Here is a 19,907-nt window from a genome sequence, read left to right on the forward strand (position 1 = left end):
TTATTTAATTCTAAATATAATAGCTATGTCCTTTTTAATTTTTATCACATGGATGAGAGAGAGGAGATATTTTTTAAAAATTATTTGTCAAACTTTAAAATGTCATATCATTATTTAAAATAATAAAAAAATTACTTCAAGATCTTTATATTTATTTTTTAAAATTATAGGACTAAAAAGATATTTTTTATAAATCGAGAGATTAAACATATCTATTCTTTAAAATTCGAAGATTAAAAAAACCGTTTTTCCTAAAAACAAAAAAATTGAGAGTAGAAATATATGAATGATGAATTAGTATTAAAATTGAAGTTTAGAATAAAAGAAAAAGAGTTATGAAAATTTTACTAATATTATTATAATTGTATTGAGAAAAGTGTGGATTAGTTTGATTCGTTCATGTTTAATTGGTCTAAGAGTTGACTGAAAGAATGTCAGCGTCAATCCTGTTGGCAACATTAGAAGTTATAAATGTTAAATGTCAATCTCAATAAAGACATTCCTTAATTACATATGCAAATCAATGATTATTCTTGAAAAAAATTATTCAAAAATCTTTTAAAAGTTATTCAAAATGAATAAAAAAAAATCCTATAATTAGTAGATGATATTTTAATCAATATTTTTAATGCATTTTTATTAAACCATTTGAATTATTTGTTTTAAACTTTTAAAGAACTGTTTGAGATAAAGAATTGATTATAATAGTTTGTGGTTATATATATTATAGTTTATGCAGTTATAAAGTATCTGAAGTTAGATAATTTATGTTTGGAATACAAAGTATTTTAATTTGAAATTAAAAAAAGTTTATGTTTGAAGAGCGAAAAATTTTATTAAAAATAAAATGTCTTATTTGTTTTGATCCTATATGCCAAACAAATGTCATTTAGTCCTAAATTTAATTTACTAGATTTAAAAATTCACACAACCAATCTTGCTCATCTAATTCTCTTGCATCACTTTTTAACCAACAACAATTGTCATTTTATCTGATTTTTCTTTCATTTAACAATAATATATTAAAGATGATCGAAATTCAGTTTGGTAGCAACATTTGAGGCTCTTTTTTTAAGATTGGAAAAAATTAAAATAAATAAATTACTTAATTTTAATAAATTTCATCTTATGAACGTGCCTCTATTTTTCCTTTTTTTTTTTTTTTGAAGCCTTCAATGATATCTATAACCACACCGTAATTAAAATTTGCCCTTCCTATATTTAAAATATCAATAAATCGTACTATAGCCTACAAAATGGTCGCAATTTGTTGCACATAGGATTTTTTTTTTTTTTTTTGGTTCAAAATTGAAGTAATTTACACATTACCCAAATTTTAGATTTCCATGTGTGTGATTATTTTATTTGATAAAATGAAGATTGGATACAACCAATACAAATAGTTCAAAGGGAAGCTGAAAGTTGAAACCAAAAAAAAGTTGAAGTCGATCGGTAGAATTTCTTTTACCTTGGCATGACAGGTCAATGTATATTAAAGTGAATCAGAAACAAAAGTACATACCTAAAATGCAGTGCAAATCCCTATATACAGTAATATGAGGCACGGTGATCATTTTCTGTTTTCTTTAAATCATATGTCTCCTTCTTCCTGCGCATGATAATCTTCATGCTATTCAATGTACGTTTATAAAAGAGAGAAGACCAGTTGTAATGTACAAAGACTTCAAGGTCATCGACAATCCCAAATATATTCACATCGAATTGGGTTTTCTTGTCTCTTCTAATCATCACCGTTTCGATGGATAGTGCTAATACAACCTTGACAACATCTTCGTCATTAGTAAAATTGAACTTCTCGAATGCATTCTTCACATCCTTGCAAGAACTATCCTTTTCATTTGGGTCATTCGGTATGAGAATGAGTTCTTGTAGCCTTTCACTGCTTGTTTCTCTTTCTACTATTTCCTTGGTCGGCCACAACCTAGTTATCAAGTTTAAATCGTCTTGGGAGAATGTTACCTTTTTTTCCTAGAATGTTGAATGATATAATGTCTGGTTTCGCATCCGTTATCCCCCTTAACAGAAAGTGGTGCAAAAGTTGTCCATTAAAAACAAGATCTATATCCAACAGTGGACAAAAGGCAGATTTTCTATACAACCTTATCTGCTCTTCTGTCTACTTATTCTCAATCACATAGGCAGTTTTGTGGACTTGGCAAGAGGCTGTAGTAGAAAAATATTTCTCAACAGGGATGTCCATCATACCAATCTGGCAAGAGTGTACACTACAACAATTAGTAAACAATCACATAACAAAATTAAACAATCGCATAAAAGATATCTCAACGATTGCATAACTAATATCTAAACAATCGCGTAACAATTAGCTAAATGATCACATAACAGATAGCTAAACAATCGCATAATAGATAGTTAAACGATCGCACGATATAAACCTAAATGATCACACAATAAATATCTAAACAATCACGTAACAGTTAGCTAAATGATTGCATAACAGATAGTTAAACGTGTTGGGGTTGATGCCCTAAATCTCATAGGGTCCTATAGTTTGTAAATGACTTGAACAAACTCATTGTTTATTTATAAAATATTTAATATTTTATTCAAACTCATTGTCTATTTAATAAAATATATGATATTTTATTCCATATTTTAGTCACATTAACTACAAACCAATAAATTAACATCCAAGGTTATCTTGTAACTTAAACATATATATAAGGACATACGGGTGGATCATGTTTAAGTGATAACCTAAATGGTCTGTAGTAGATGGATAAGGTTGGGTACCTTATCTTGGTGACACTACGAGTATGACCTATTTTGTAAGTGTTACAATTGTTGTAAGTGCTACAAATAATCTGATCTTGATCATTCATGTATAGACATGTGCGTAGGGATATTCTATACAAAGGAGTTTATATAAGACCGGACCACAAAATGTTTTGTCTCATTACATAATGTCGTTCATAATAGAGACTTACATTTCACCAGGATGACCATAGGTAACATGACTCGAATCCTGAGTGAGTTATGAACTTCTGCTTATGAGGGCGGTTTTTTGATTTGTATGAGTGAGAGTGGCCAGATCACCAACTTAACAAGCCTACCATTTACAACTCTCCCCAATACATTTAATAGTGAACAAGGACTTACTTGATTTCCTTACCTTATATTCAAAATTATTGTTTATGGACAGAGTAGATAATCTTATTCACTTTTACTGGAAAAAAAAAAAAAAAAAGTTGACCAACTTCAACATCTGTCCCAAATAAAGAGGGACCAGGCATAATCAAATTTTCTCTATGACATGAAGACATGGATTGTTGAACCACTGAAGCCACTGCAAGTCCACACACCTCTGTAGGACCAAAATCCATAGAATCCAATCCTATTGATCTCTCATTACCAGCTACAAAAGAATCACCCTCTTCTGGAGGACCACAATCAATTAAATTCAATCATGTTGATCTCTCATTACCAAACACTGGTTGGTTACCTGAGTTTCTCTTTCCAAGTCCCATGGATTAGTGCAATCATTGTCTATTGATAATGTTGATGGTTGAGTATTCATAGACAACGGAATATCATCCTCTTCTTGATTAAACTCATATGATTCACTGTATTGTCTATCTACACCTATATCATCGTAACTCATATTAAAATTTTCTTCATGGTTCAATTTTAGCATTGCAAATAGCTAAACTCTACAAAGATCTTCCCAGAAAAGAAGGAAGTGAACTTCACTATCGTTATGTATGTATTGTGGAGGGGCTTCATAGTCAAACTCATATTTAACTCTTATGGTAACATTAAACTCTAAAGAACTTACATTTGTAACCTTGTAAATGTGAGTTTTAAGTTCTTCATACTTCAATATAATAGGCACAATGATTCCTGCCAACTTGCCTCCAATATTACAAACTTTAGTTCTCATCCCAATCACCTCTGTATCGAATGAGTAGACACTTTTCTGTCATCCTACAAAGAAAAAAAACATTTGTCATTAAGTTGTACAAGCAGATGAATATCAGTCCAATACACAATTTCAATTCCGCTTTCGATCTCTCTCACTTTTGATCCCTTTCACACTCTCTTGCTCTTTCTCTCAAAATCCTAAATCCTTGATAATGATCTTTTGCTTTCACTTTCTCCCTAGTTTTACTTTCTACCTTTGATCTCGCTCTCACTCTCCCAATCCTTTTCATTATGTTGTTTTCATGCTTTTTTTTAGGAATGACTCAACCCTAACAAACATCTAAAAAATGAAACCACATTCTGGAAAAAACATGTTCTATTCTGAAAAATCTCATTATGGAAAACCTCAACTTTGTTCAACAAAACACCATTGAAATAAACTCCATCGAAGAAGTAATTGCAATCGAAATGAAGTTTAGATTTTAAAGAATTCACCATTGTATGTTTAGGGTATTAAGGATTTGAGGCTTTAGACAGATGATTTCGTGAAAATTGTCAAATCATTGGTACAATGACAAGCCATCACATTACGAAGGAAAAGTGAGAGCGAGAGAAGATAAAGCGAGAGCAAAACCAATATCGTGAGGGGAAAATTCCTGTAATCTGGTATGGCAATGACATCAGAAGAGAGTCATTTGTGTTGGAAAAAAAATTAGCTATGATACCATAGTTGAAATAATCAAAGTAGCTTTGATACTACTATTAAGAAAATGAAATTGATATGGAGAAAAAAGAAATTGTTAAACAAAAAGAACAAAAAAGAAAATGAGAGTGAAATTCAATCTTTTGATTCAAGTAAAAAAAATATTGGTGATGCACAAAATGTGATACTCAAAATTATGATACATCAAATGGTGTATAAGAAATGTGATACAATAAATGTGATACTCAAAATGATGATAGACCAAATTGTGATACTTATTTTACATGAGACATCACCCTTTTTAAGGAACAAAGGGTAAAGTTAATAACTTTCAAATTAAAGGCATATTAAAAGCATAAACTTAATAACTTAAAATTAAAAACTTAAAAAACAAAAAATTGAAAAATAAATCAAACAATAAAGTAAATAACTTCAAGCAGGTTTTTTTTTTGTCAAACCCAACTTTTAGTGTGGATATATAAACTATTTATATGCAGTTTTTGTGAGAACACCGATGAGAGACGTTGAATGATTTTTCCTTCTTTCTCTTTCTCTCTCTACTTTTGTCAATAAATAAAATCTTGACTTTGATGTGCCTTGTTCTACCATTTTGTATCAAATTGAAGACGGTAGCAACCAAATCAAGTTTTTCTTTTAGATAAGGTAGATTATGCATCTTTCCTTCTTGAAAACTACTACAAATATGATCAATAAAGGTAAATTTTAAAATATTATCAACCATATTAGAAGAAGGCAAAATTTTCAAAGTTTTATTGTCGTTGTGTCCAAAGCAATGATGCCACATTTTGCTTTCTTCTACTTTGGCATTAAAAACATGATGACACAGTGAATCACCACATAAAGCAAATGCATTTTCAACCATTTTGACCCTTGCAATCACTCCTTGAGGGTCATAATGACATAAACTTGATCTTTGAAAAACAAATAAAATTTATTATGCAATAATTGAGAAATACTAATCAAGTTTTGAGATAACTTTGGAACATATAAAACATTAGATAACTTATGTTCACATTGCTTAATATACATGAAAACAGTATCTTTGCCTTCAGCTAGCACTGTCTCGCCATGTCCAAGAACCACCTTAGAATGTATGTATCTATCAATCTAGCTAAAAAGATTTACATCTTTAACCATATGTGAAGTGCATCCGCTATCAATAAGCCACGAGGTTGACACTTTGTCATCAAAGTGAGACACCATAAACAAAAAAAATTGTTTCTTCATTGTCATCTACACAATTAGCTTGTTGTTGAGAATTTTGGATTTGGTTTTGTTTACTATAACAAAACTTCTCTGTATGACCATCCTTGTTGAAATAATCATAATGGTAACTTGCTTGGTTTTTAACCAACAATTTTTTTTAGCATGGTTAGTCTTTTTACAAAAACAACAAAGGTGAAATTTATCTTTTCCTGATGTTCATATAGTATTGAAATCCCACCTTAGGTTATGCATTGGTCATGCATCATCTCTATATTATAAGTGTTATGATATAGTAGCTTGCATGATTTAAGTTACATAAGAGCATGCTCATGCATCATATAATATACGAGTTATATTTATGCATGCATTAAGTATAGACATGCATCATCTTTATATTATAAGTGTTATAGTATAAGGGTGTATGAAAGCATGCTTGCTTAGTTCATTACCAAGTATATAAGTATTATATATAGTAATGAATGGACATTGCATAAAGCATGACACATAGGTTAAATTTATAAGAGTTATAAATACCTAGTTGTGCATGGCAATGTGTATGGGTTTCAGTTATTTCTTTTATAAGTGTTATAAGGAAAATTAGAACTAAAATCAATAAGAAAGACATGTATGTGAACTTAGGCTTGAATCATGGTTTTAAAAGAGTTTTAAAACTTGGTAGATATAGACCTAAGATCACATGAGATTAGCAACCTAAGGTTTAATCTTTTAATCAGTTTAATAGGATTAAATTGACTAATCAAAGATTAAATATGTATCAAATCTATCTATAAGGGATCTTTTGTCTAAGACGGCTTTTGTCTACGCTAGGGTACTTAAGCTAACAGAAATGGAACACCCCTAGCAGGGAACCTATCTAGAAAGGTGAATTAGATAGATTTGATGCATGCATGCAAATTTGAGGACAGTCCGTTAAAGAGTTTAATGGGACTACTTAAACTTGTTAATTTCAAAGACAATAGTTATTTTTTAGCAAATTAAACTGACTTAGATAAAATCAGTAGCCGGATGGTCTAAGTTAATGAACCTCTAGATAGAACATTCAGTGGGAGGTACTTGGGGTATATGATACTTCATTTAAACCTCTACATGTTTCTCCCTTTATGTTCACACTATGAGATCTATCCTTAGCCTCGTGGCACCTGGGAGTGTCCCCCTAAAGGATGGTGTTTGGGTAGGTCTATATCAAGGTGAATGGAGAGAATGTTCATAGTAAGTGGGAGTAGGACGTGCGACAACATATCCCACGGTCTCTCTCGTTAGGTTGATAAGTTTTTGTGAATCGCCTCGAGGCACCCTGGGAGTGTCCCCTATAAGATGACAGTTTTGCACGACTCTTTATCTGATCTCTTGTATAGGATAAGATTGCTTTAGTCTCTTATCCTAATCTACTATTTTTCTATGGTGGTGCATTAGGGCGGGACTCTAGGGCCGAAAATGAGGGGTTACACTTAGTAGAATTGTTAAGGTAACAGTTCTGGACCGAAAAATGGTGACTTTTAGGGTCAGTTACAAGAGTTGTTTATGCCTAATGGTTGAGAGTGTCTCATCCCAGTGAAGAGGCATCTGATCACCCCACCAGTGACGTTTGTCCTGCCTCGCTGGGGCATCATTGTGAAATAGAAGTCTTTTCACTTAAGGTACTTGGAAAGTATTTTGTTAAAACTAAAATTGGTGTTAAAATGTGGTATTGCATAGACTCGTTAAGTTTGTTCGTTTTTTTAGCAACGTAAATATGGCTATAGCCACATTAGCTCTTTTAAGTGCCAATAAATTAACTGGCGAGAACTACGATACTTGGAAACACACGATCACAACCATTTTAATCATCGATGACCTGAGATTCGTCCTTACGGAGGAGTATCCTCCTATTCCACCTCAGAACGCCACTCGAAATGTTTGGTAGGCTTATGAGCATTGAACACGGGCGAATAAGAATGTCCGAGCTTACATCTTGGCCAATCTTAATGATGTTTTGGCCAAGAAGCATAAGCCTATGGTCTCAGCGCATGAGATCATGGAGTCTCTATGAGGGATATTCAGACAATCGTCTGGACAGCTCAAGCACAAACTCTCCAAATGCATCTTCAACTCCAAAATGGAGGAAGCCACCTATGTTCGTGAACATGTGCTAAATATGATGGTCCACTTCAATGTGACGGAGATGAATAGGTCACGCATTGATAAGGGCAGATGATGCCTTAAACTCTTGTTGGGTACTATGAAATTGGATGTTTTAATTGCTTTACCCCAAACTAATAAACTAAGATCCCTGGTTGTCGTTTGTAACTTAAGCATATATGTGGAGTGATAACTTGTAGAAATACAAGTTATTTATACTGTCTTATTTAGATATTGCGGCCAAAAGAAAGGAAAGTTGCGTCAATTGTATAGAAATTAGCTAAGAAATGCTAGAATTATAAATTGTCGTCAATACATCCACTGACACCATGGCGATGGTAAAAAAGAATATTTCAAGTCTGTTTCGCAGGAAATCAAGTCACCGCATGCGTTCATGGCTCAAGATAAAAAGAACAATGCATCTACATCGTATTGTGCCAATCATTCAGGAATGAATAGACGATCAACGCAATGACGGCGCATGTGACAATCGATCAAGAGCTTTGCGATCAACGCAACTTCAACTACATGCGGTAATAAAAAACAACATCGCATGCGAGCACATGATCCAAAGATGCAAATGAGCAACGTAATCGCAGAGGATTTTGACACGTGTACAACTAACCATTATGCATTTTCGACGGATTGATTTCATAACAGAAGGAATATTTATTCCATCATTTTCGGAGTTTTCATAACAATAAAGTGGGGACCACACGGCAGAGAGTCAGAGCATTCATCTACAAATACCTCAGAGAATTCACTAAAAAATATATACTTGATACGAGGCTATTTTGATATTTGTATATTGAGAGAGAGGCTGATCTAAATGCTGATCGGAGAAGATCCGGGAAGAAAAGAGGTAAGGACGAAAGGTGAGTCTCAGGATGAATCATTCCAAATCCCTACCGTGAAGCTCTGTACCTAGATCAACACTACCGGTTGAGCAAGCCTGAGAGGGATGCTCATCCTTCCGTTCACTCCATACGCCGGCAAGCGAATTCTCCATCCAGATCTGTGTTAAGATGTTGGCATTCTTCTGTATTTGTTTCTATCTCTATCATCAATTGTATCTCATCTTCTTTGTCTAAATCATTCACACCATGTATCAGACGCTTGATTCTATAATTAAATGTCATGATCATTTTCATCTCCATATTTTTGTCTACTTCCGTTCCTCTATTAATCGTTTTCTCTACAATGTTTTCTTAATCCCTTGGTAATTAGAATGAATTAAACAAGTAAATTAATTTGTGCTAAAGAAATAAATATGTTTAGCTAGAGCATGCTAGATGACACCTTCACCTGTGAGAGCAGAAGTGAAGATGTCATTCTGATCTGTCGAGAGAAGGTTAGAAGAATGCGTTAACTAAAGCAGAAGTACTTCCAGAGATGGAAGCAACCTTGCATTCATTACGTTCATCCCTGTTTCACCACAGGGATGTAGGAACACGGTCGATCACCGAGAGGTGTATGCCAATGGAAAGCGGAACTGTAGTTATATCTTTAACGCAATTAATGAACTTGCGATGTTTGTACTAATTATCTTTTCTCTTTCTGCTTCGTACATAAAGCCTTGCCACCACATAACACGATTCTTTGTATAATCTTCACAGTCAGTCTCAAACTCGGTATCATGTATCATGTAACCTATATCTTGTATCATCATAGCTTAGGTTTACTTTTATCGCATTTTATTTTATTACCGCAACTTTACTTTACTGCATATTTTACTCTACCGCATATTTTACTTACCACAATTTTAAGTACCTGTATAAACCAATCTTTTATTAATTGAAAACCCCTGGTCGCATATATCACGAACGTAACACATTAACTACACAATCCCTGTGTTTGACCTCGGTTCATTCCGAGAAACTTGTGGTGAAACTATACTTGGTTTCAACGCAAGGAAACTTGTGACAATGCAGAGCATACTACAAGCATTCCATTAATAATGCATACATCTAGAAGTAGTATCATATAAAGTGTGCATGAGCAACAACACAGCATAAGATTACCTTTTGCGTTACAAGTTTATGGCAATATGAGCTAGTAGCACATCATCATGCATGCACATTATGAACGTTTAAATCCCAAGTCATCATGGAGACATACAGGTAGATCATGTTGTAAGTGATAACCAAAATGGTCTGTAGTATATGGATATAGGAGGGACACCTTATCTTGATAACGCTACGGATGCGGCCTGCTTTGTTAAATAGTTACAAATGTTGTGATTTGCTACAAATGGTCTGATGCTGATCATTTATGTGGAGACATGCGAACGGAGGCGTCCTATACAAAGGAGTTTGTATAAGACCAACCCACGAAGTGATTTAGTCTCGTTATATAACACCGTTCATGACAAAGACTTCACTTCACTAGGATGACCATAGGTAACATGACCTCAATCCTAAGTGAGATGGGAACTCCTACCTTTGAGGGCTGTTCTTTGATTTGCATGGGTGTGAGTGGCCAGACTATTGATGACGGGCAAAAATGCATGTTATTACAGTGCTAAGTTATTAAACAATGAAGGTTTACATTGATAAAGTATATATAATTGCATCCAAAAAGTATTAAGTTCATAATATTACGGTCACAAGCATCCATCGAAAATAGTCAAATTATGTATTTTTGTGCAGAATATGCGTTGACGCAAGGCGGAAAATGCGATCACAAGAAATCAATGGTTGAACGCAGCGTTACCGCAAGGCTTTGCGGTGATTTGCACTCGCAGATATCTGCTCAAGAAGGATTTTCGCATAGAGCCGGTGCAACTTGGTGGGCGCATCTGGGTGAAAAGCATAATAAATCACGATGGGACAGAAAGCTGATGATAGTCGATTCCGAATTAAGTTGACAAGCCGCTAATGAACTATTGTAGCAAGTACACTTTTGATGACAAATATTCGGCACATCAGACAGAGAATTAATGCCATCCCATCAGTGCAATCATTAGAGAGAAACAACCTTTCACACCAAAGCTCTATAAATACCGAATGCAACCTTCAGTGAAAGAGTTCGGACAGTTAGATAATTTTACCTTAGATAGAATTAGCCTTGCTCTTAGTTTTTCTTTTACTTCGAAGGCAGAGCAAGAGAAGGGAAGAGACGCCAGAAGATCGCTCTGGTCAGCTTGAGAGAGAACCCATAGGCGTGGAAAAGCGGAGAGAGGGCCGACTCTCGCGAAAACAAGACTATCTTTTGAACAGAGTAGAGAAGAACAGTGTAAAAAGCCTTGGGAAGCAAGAGATTGCTACCAGGCTCTTTATTCTCATTTCACATTTTTATTTTGTATTTCAACTCTATATATATAAAATGGAACCTGCTTATCTACATCTGTTCACTCTCTTAAAAGCACGCATGAGTAGCTAAATCTATCAAATGGATTGAGAAGAACTAAGCTAACATGACCTAGGATCTTTATTCCATGTGGTTATCTTGTCTTATGTTGCGCCCAACACCCCTTTAAAGCTACTCGAGAGAGAGTCTAAAGAAAAAACCTAAGACTTGAAAGAACTAGGTTAGAATCTAGACTCGAGAGAGTAAGATTAGATCTGCATAAGCAAGAGATAAGGACTTAGAGATAAGCTCTGTTTGCCAACATGCATCGCATGCACCCTAGAGATAGGTTATGATATTATGTAGTTACCTTGTTTGAGTGTGTGTCATTTTTCATCGCATAAATAAGAACAGAGGCTTATGTGTAGGTCCTATAGACTTATCGCATATATCGCATGCGTTCTAGAACTAGAAGCTATAGCATTTGCATTGAGAGATGATTTTCTATTGTATGTGTGTTGCATGATCGCATAATATGAACGCATCCTAGGAAGTGTTAGTTGAACCCCTTCTCAACCCGTTCCCTGCATATTCATCACATCTTCCATATTATTAACTCTTGTCTTAACTTCGCCGCATACTTTTTATTACCGCAAACAACAACCCAAAAACAACTCTTGATTTACTAGTTACCGCAAAGACTTCTTAAAAATTATCACCGCATACTGTTTTCCTTGGTCCCTGAGTTTGACCCTGGACTTGCCAGGAAACTCAGTAGGATTTATACTTAGATTCTGCTGAGAAAACTTGTTGCACAATGCATTCACATCACTGCAATTCATTTCATAAAATAACGCATCAATTTTTTGGCGCCGTTGCTGGGGACTTCGGCAATTCAGTGTGCTAACGGTAATTTTTCTGATCTCTTTGTAGCTCTCGATCTTTGGCAAATTATGACCCAGAGATTGAGAGGATGTTCCGACAAAGATTGAGAGATAGCTGCCAACAACAACAACCAGATAAAGACGACATGGCAAAGCAGCCTGGAAACGAAGCACCAAATAAAAACAATGTCATGGCCAATCCAATCCTACTGGCAAACGATCGTAATAGACCCATTTGGGACTATGCATCACCCAACCTCTACGATTTCTCCCCAGGAATCATGAGGCCTGCCCTTGATGGATCTCGATTCAAAATGAAACTGGTGATGCTGCAGATGATCCAGACTGCTGGGCAATTTGGAGGAAGGCGTGGCAAGGACCCGCACGCCCACCTCTGGAGCTTCATAGAAATCTGTAACACTTTTGTGTTCCCGAATATCTCTACCGAAGAAGTTCGACTAATTTTGTTTCCATTTTCTCTGTGTGATCAGGCACGAAAATGGGCGTACTCTCTCGAACCGGGAGAGATAACTTCGTGGGAACAAGTCGTGGAAAAGTTCATGAAGAAATATTTCCCACCAACCGAGAATGCCAGGAGAAGGAAATTAATGACGAATTTTGAACAAAAAACTGACGAATCGCTCGGCGATGCTTGGGCGAGGTTTAAGAGGCTGGTAAGAGACTGTCCACATAATGGCTTACCAGACTGCTTGCAGATGGAGATTTTTTTTTAATCAAGGATTGAACCTTGCTTTGTAGACCGCTGCCAATGTGGCAGCAGCTGGTGGTCTGCTTGACAAAACATATGAGGAGGCCAAAAATATACTTGATCACATTTCCAAAAATCACGAGGACTGGCAAGAAAGCGATCAAAGATTAAGAATTAAAGATAGTGACGTGAACAACGGGGCCATAGCATGCCTTCAGAACCAAATGTCTACGATAATGAGTTTGATACAAGGCATCGCAATTAATAGCACGGGAGCGAAAAAAGGGCAGGTCAACACAATTGTTCAGACGACCGCAAGTTGTGTTATCTGTGGAGACGCTCATCCGATGGAAGAATGCCCAAGAAATCCGCAGTTAGTATGATTCATAAAGAACAACCCCTATTCCAAAACGTACAACCTCGGGTGGAGAAACCACCCTAATTTCGCATGGAAAAATCAACAACAAACCTTTTAACCAGTGGCGCAAAAAGAAAGGTCACCCGGATTTTTCCTGTGAACCAAAGGTCTAATGCATAACCAAGCTAGCAGTTCGCAGACACCACAATCTTCGTCCTTAGAGAGCTTGCTGAAGCAATACATTGAGAAGAACGAATCAGTGCTTCAGAATCAAGCAACGTCCATTCGAAATCTCAAAATTCAGCTGGGACAAATTACGGGCGAGCTCAAAAATAGATCGCAAGGAGCTTTGTCGAGCTCAACTGAGCTTCCTCGCAATGCTGGGGGACAAGGAAGGAACAATTCTTAGTAATCTCCTTGCTAAGTGACAAAATGACTGCAGAAGTAGGGGAGGAACCCATCACGACCAACTTGAATGCGGTGACAACCGAGGACCTGTTGACTTATAATTTGGAAAAGCCCGAGAAGATGAACCCTGAAGTTGCATCCACCCCTGAGCCTTTAGAACACGAAATAGAAGAAGTCCAGCTACCAACATTCCCGCAAAGATTGAAAAAGAAACAGAATGATGAAGAAAATATTGCGACAGTGGCAATAACACAAAATGCTATGATCCCACAAAAAATGTGCGACCCAGGAATCTTCACGATATCATGCTCCATTGGAGGGGTCTATAGTGGCAAAGCACTATGCGATCTTGGGGCGAGTATAAACGTAATGCCGCTATCAATCTTCAAACGATTGAATATGGGCAAACTCATGCCCACAACGGAGACTCTCTTACTTACGGATAGATCCCGAATACATCCTGAAGGAGAGTTGAAAGATGTCGCAATCTCAATTGATAAATTCATCTTGCCGGCAGACTTCATCATTTTGGATTATAAAGCAGACGAAGATGCGGCCATCATATTGGGACGACCATTCCTTTCGACCGGTCGCGCTCAAATTGATCTGCGAAAGGGGAGATTGTGATGAACATTAACGGGAAAAAGCTCCGGATTAAGGCAATCAAGATTCCAGAGGACAGAGAAAAGAAGAAAAAGCCGCCATGGACGTAAAAAGTCCAGCTTATACCACAAAATAAGCAGTCCCTGCGTCACTATGCGATCCAACCTCATCAGGTACGCAATCCTTTTGAATACCCTTTTTCTACATCAATACTTCATGACCTCTCATCACCTTGTTGTTATTTGTTATCGCATATTTACAACTTATCTAAAAAATAAAAAAAAGTTGCGATCATGCTGAATGATTGCTGTAAGCTATTTTGTTAACTCTGTTTTTTTAATATTATTTGACCATCTCAGTGTTTTTCTTGCAAAGATCGAGGTGAACGATTGCGAAGGTGTTACATGAAGACGCCCTACTTTATTCCGTCACCACAATCCAAAGAAAGTTGATCGCCGCAAAGTAGGATACGTCAACAAACAATGCGGGCGACAACGCAAATTTGGGGGTTGTATCTTTCCTTGACTTTATTCCAAATTTCGATATCGCTTTTAATTTTGAAAATTTTATCACCGCATCCTCTTTGGTTACCACAATCATTTAACACTGATCAATTTAGTAAGTCGCCGCATGCTTTCTCTTTGCCAATTATGATTTCAATGATGAAACACATGCTTCTATTTTTTCGTATACACTAGAGTCAACTTAATTTTAGGATAGTCACCTCATGAAATTTTTCTAAAAGTTAGTGGTCTGCTAGCTTTCTTTCAAACTGACCCTTTACGAAGCTTCCTAAGAACATCGCATGACTTCTTTCAATCTTTTAGTAATGAGGACATTTCCGCATTTTAAATTTGAGCTTGTGGTATTCATTTTCGACCATGCTATTTTTAGCTTATCTAAAAAAAAAATCATAATGTTGCAATCGGATCCTATTCGTAGTTGGATGTCCGCATGACACACATGGAGGCAAGCCAAAACGAAGGTCGGAATCATGATCAACGCATAAAAAATGACCGCAACTCCACTGGCAAATGGGTATGAGTTTAGTTTGAGAAAGACCGCCTTGCTTGTAGTTGGATGTCCGCATCACACACGTGGGGGCAAGCCAAAACGAAGGCGAGGCACTTGGATCAGTACAAGGTCAGAGAGAAAAAAAAATAATGCATAAAATACGCAAGGATAAAAAAATCAGTTAACATCCCAGTAAAAGAAAGTTCTTTTAAAATAAATCATGCGATGTCCTAGAATCTAGTAAAGTCTTTTTTAAGGTTAAACTTGCGGTCACTAAATTTTAGAAATAATTTAAGAAGAGACCTGAATAAGAATTAAGGAAATTTTGGTGCATAGGATTTGAATGAGATATCCTTGAGAAATCTAGGAAAAGAGATTACGGTCGACTGTCTAAAGGAAATCTTTAGTTCCTGCTTGAGGACAAGCATTGTTTAAATTTTGGGGTGTGATAACGGGCATAAATGCACGTTATTACAGTGCTAAGTTATTAAACAATGAAGGTTTGCATTGATAAAATATATATAATTGTGTCCAAAAAGCATTAAATTCATAATATTGCGGTCACAGGCGTCCATCACATGAAAACAGTTAACTTATGTATTTTTGTGCAGAATATACGTTGACGCAAGGCGGAAAATGCGATCACAAGAAATCAACGGTCGAACGCAGCATTACCACAGGGCTTTGTGGTGATTTGCGCTCGTAGATATCTGCTCAAGAAGAATTACCGCATAGAGCCGGCGCAACTTGGTGGACGCATCTGGGTGAAAAGCATAATAAATCACGATGGGACAGAAAGCTGATGACGGTCGATTCCTAATTAAGTTGACAAGCCGCTAACGAACTACTGTAGTAAGTACACTCAACTTTTCGGTGACAAATATTCGGCAAATCAGATAGAGAATTAATGCAATCCCATTAGTGCAATCATCAGAGAGAAGCAACCTTTTGAAACGCAAGAATTGATCTAAGCTACAAGTCCATGCCATAAACTTGATGACATAGATTTTATGCGATGATATGTGATACTACTTCTAGATATGCATTATTAATGAATGTTTTTGTAGTATGCTGTGAGTTGTCACAAGTTTCCTTGCGTTGAAACTAAGTATAATTTCATCGCAAGTTTCTCGGTGTGATCCGAGGTCGAACATAGGGATTGTTTTAGGTTAATTGCGTTATTTTGTTGATATATGTGACCGGGAGTTTTTCCAATTAATAAAGGTGTTGTTTGTACATGCCATAAAGTAAATTGTGCAATAAAGTAAAGATAAGCGATATAAATGCGGTAATAAAGTAAATTGTGATAAAAGTAAAGTGCGATAAAATAAACCTAAGCTATGATGATACAAGATACAGGTTACATGATACAAGATACAGAGGTTGAGACTGACGGCGAAGAATATACAAAGATTGTTTTATGCGGTGGCAAGACTTATGTGCGAAACAGAAAGAGAAAGGATAATCAATATAAACAGCGCAAGTTTCTTAATTGCGTTAAAGATATAAGTACGGTTTCGCTTTCCCTTGGCGTACACCTTTCGGTGATCAGCTGTGTTTCCCACATCTCTGTGGTGAAACAGGGACAAACGTAATGAATGCAAGGTTACTTCCATCTCTGGAAGTACTTCTCGCTTTAGTTAACGTTGCAGTGTTGGGCTGCTGATCGTCATTCCTTGAATCAAATTCATCATTGCGGTCATTTGGTTTTGCAATGAAACAATAGCACCGTTATTTGCATTCGAGTCTTTGAGTCTTAATCTCTAGTCACTCTCCCTTCAGTCTTCATGATTCTTGGAGAAGCGGTCCAAGATATTCTTCGCCTCGTCATAAGTCTTGTCAAGAAGACCACCAACTGCTGCCGCATTGGCAACGGTCTGTGAAGCAGGATTCAAACCGTGGTAGAAACTTTCCATTTGCAGGCAATCTGGTAGCCCATTATGCGGACATTCTCTGACCATCCTTTTAAACCTCGTCCAGGCATCGCTGAGCAATTCGTCCATATCTTGTTCCTGTCTCTTATACACATCTAGATGTGTATAAGAGACAGGCCTTTTAAACCTCGTCCAGGCATCGCTGAGCAATTCGTCCATATCTTGTTCAAAATCAGTAATAAGCTTTCTTCGTCTGGCATTCTCTGTAGTGGGAAATACTTCTTCATAAACTTCTCCACCACCTGCTCCCAAGAAGTGATCTCTCCTGGTTCGAGCGAATAAACCCATTTCCTCGCCTTATCACAGAGAGAAAATGTTCGGGAACACAAAAGTATTGCAGATTTCAATAAAACTCTGGAGGTGGGCGTGTGGATCTTCGCCATGCCTTCTTCCGAATTATCCTGGAGCTTGGATCATCTACAGCATCACCGGTTTCATTTTAAATCTACTTCCAAACCTTCTCTCGACAGATCAGAATGGCATCTTCACTTCTACTCTCACAGGTGAAGGTGCCGTCTAACATGCTTTAGCTAAACATCTTTATTTCTTTAGCACAGTTTAAGTTACTTGTTTAATTCATATTAATTACCAAGGGATTAGGAAAATATCATGGAGAAAGTGATTAATGGAGGAACGAAAAGAGACAAAAATGTGGAAATGGAAGTGATCATGACATTTAATTATAAAATCAAGCATCTAATACATGGTTGTGAATGATTTAGACTAAGAAGATGAAATACAATTGATGAATAAGAATAAGAAATAGATACAGAAGAGTGTCAATGTCTTGACACTGATCTGGATGGAGAGATTGCTTGTCGGTCGTAGATGGAGTGAATGGAAAGATGAGCTTCCCTCTCAGGCTTGCCCAACCAGTAAAGTTGATCTAGGTACAGAGCTTCATGACGGGGATTTGGAATGATTCACCCTGAGACTCACCTCTCAGCCTTGTCTCTTTTCTTCTCGGATCTTCTCCGATCAGTGCTCAGATAAGCCTCTCTCTCAATAGCCTCGTATCAATTATCCCCAGTATCAAGTATATTTTTCAGTGAATTCTTTGAGGGTATTTATAGATGAAAGCTTCGACTCTTTGACTTGTGGTCCCCACTGTATTGTTATGGAAATTTCGAGAATGGTGGAATAAATATTCCTTCTGTTATGCAATCATTCCGTCGAAAATGCACAATGGTTACTTGTACACGTGTCAAGATCCTCCGTGATTGCGCTGCTCATTTGCATCTTCGATCGTGTGCCCGCATGCGGTGTTGTTTTTTATTACCACATGCGGTTGAAGTTCAGCTCTGGATTGACTGTCGCATTGCGCTGTCATTGCGTTGATCGTCTCTTCAGTATTGATTTGACGGGCGCAATGCGACATAGATGCGTTAATCTTTCTCTCTTGAGCCATGAGTGCATACGNCTCTTCAGTATTGATTTGACGGGCGCAATGCGACATAGATGCGTTAATCTTTCTCTCTTGAGCCATGAGTGCATACGGTGACTAGATTTCCTGCAAAACAGACTTAAAATATCCTTTTCTACCATCTTAATGGTCTTAGTGGGTGTATTTGCGATAATTTATAATTATTGTATTTCTTAGCTAATTTTCATACAATTGATGCAATTTTACTCTCTTTTGGCCGCAATATTTGAATAAGGCAGTATAAATAACTTGTATTTCTACAAGTTATCACACCCCCAAATTTAGATATATGCTTGTCCTCAAGCATATCTTCTATTAAGGCAAAAATGCTCAGTTCCTATCCTAAATTTTGTGTCGATTGGTTGCTCCAAATGCTCCACTTAGACACATTACTTAACAACGCAATTTCTTCTATCCTTGCTAATTCATATCAAAGCCCTACTTTATTCTTCTATCCTACAAATTTCTGCTCAAAAATGCTTTTCTAGTTTTAAAAAGAATGTTTACCTCTTCTTGTCAAAACAACTTGATGCGTCCATATGCGGTGGTCAAATTTTGCGTCATTTATTAGAGACTGTTGGTCATGGTTACACTCTTCGTTTTGGCTTATTCCCACGTGTGTCATGTGAACATCCAACTACGGTTGTGTGCCAATTTCAACTTTAACTCGTGAATTTCAGAGGAGTTGTCTCTTGCATTCTTTTATTTTCTTTTGCATTTTTCTCTTTTCATATTGCGTTGTTCTTGGAAACCCACCTTCGTTTTTGCTTACTCCCACGGGTGTCATGCGAACATCCAACTACGAGCAAGTTCCTTTCACAACTAACTCTTATCAGGTTGGGAATGTTTTTGAAGTTTTCCCTTATGCTAACATTGGAGTTTTGAATGAAAATTTATTGAAAATTTATTATTATTATTATTATTTGTTTTTTTTTTTTGTGGAAATGAAAAATGAATGCATTTTTCTTAATGACCACATAATCTTGATCTTATCTGCTCAGACCTTCCCCACCCCAAAATTTAGAGATGCACAAGGTCCTCATTGCGTTGTTTGGACAGAATAGACAAACACTTAGAAAAAAAATTTCAAAAAGAAGGTTTGAGCAGAACTTTGAAGGGCAAAAGGTAAAGTATTGTTAAGCTACGAATTAACTAAGTATTAGTTAGAAATTACAATGTGTGGGAAATGTTTCTAAGTGTAAACATATTGTACATCATGGCAGCACAATGAGTAACGCAAAAGTAAAAGATCAAGAACATCGCAAATATTGACAAAGGATGATAAAGAAAAAAGCACAGGCAAAAAGAAGAGAA

General features: G+C 36.3%; 1 non-coding gene across 1 annotated transcript; it reads right to left on the reverse strand.

The window, feature by feature from the left end:
- Positions 1-12,737: 12,737 nt before the first annotated feature.
- LOC120087402 lies at positions 12,738-12,844 on the reverse strand. Its single transcript, XR_005484540.1, has one exon. It is a non-coding gene; the product is annotated as a small nucleolar RNA R71 (small nucleolar RNA).
- Between the last annotated feature and the right edge of the window lie 7,063 nt (positions 12,845-19,907).

This window comes from Benincasa hispida, chromosome 9 (genome assembly GCF_009727055.1).
Source record: "Benincasa hispida cultivar B227 chromosome 9, ASM972705v1, whole genome shotgun sequence".
Classification (NCBI taxonomy): domain Eukaryota; kingdom Viridiplantae; phylum Streptophyta; class Magnoliopsida; order Cucurbitales; family Cucurbitaceae; genus Benincasa; species Benincasa hispida.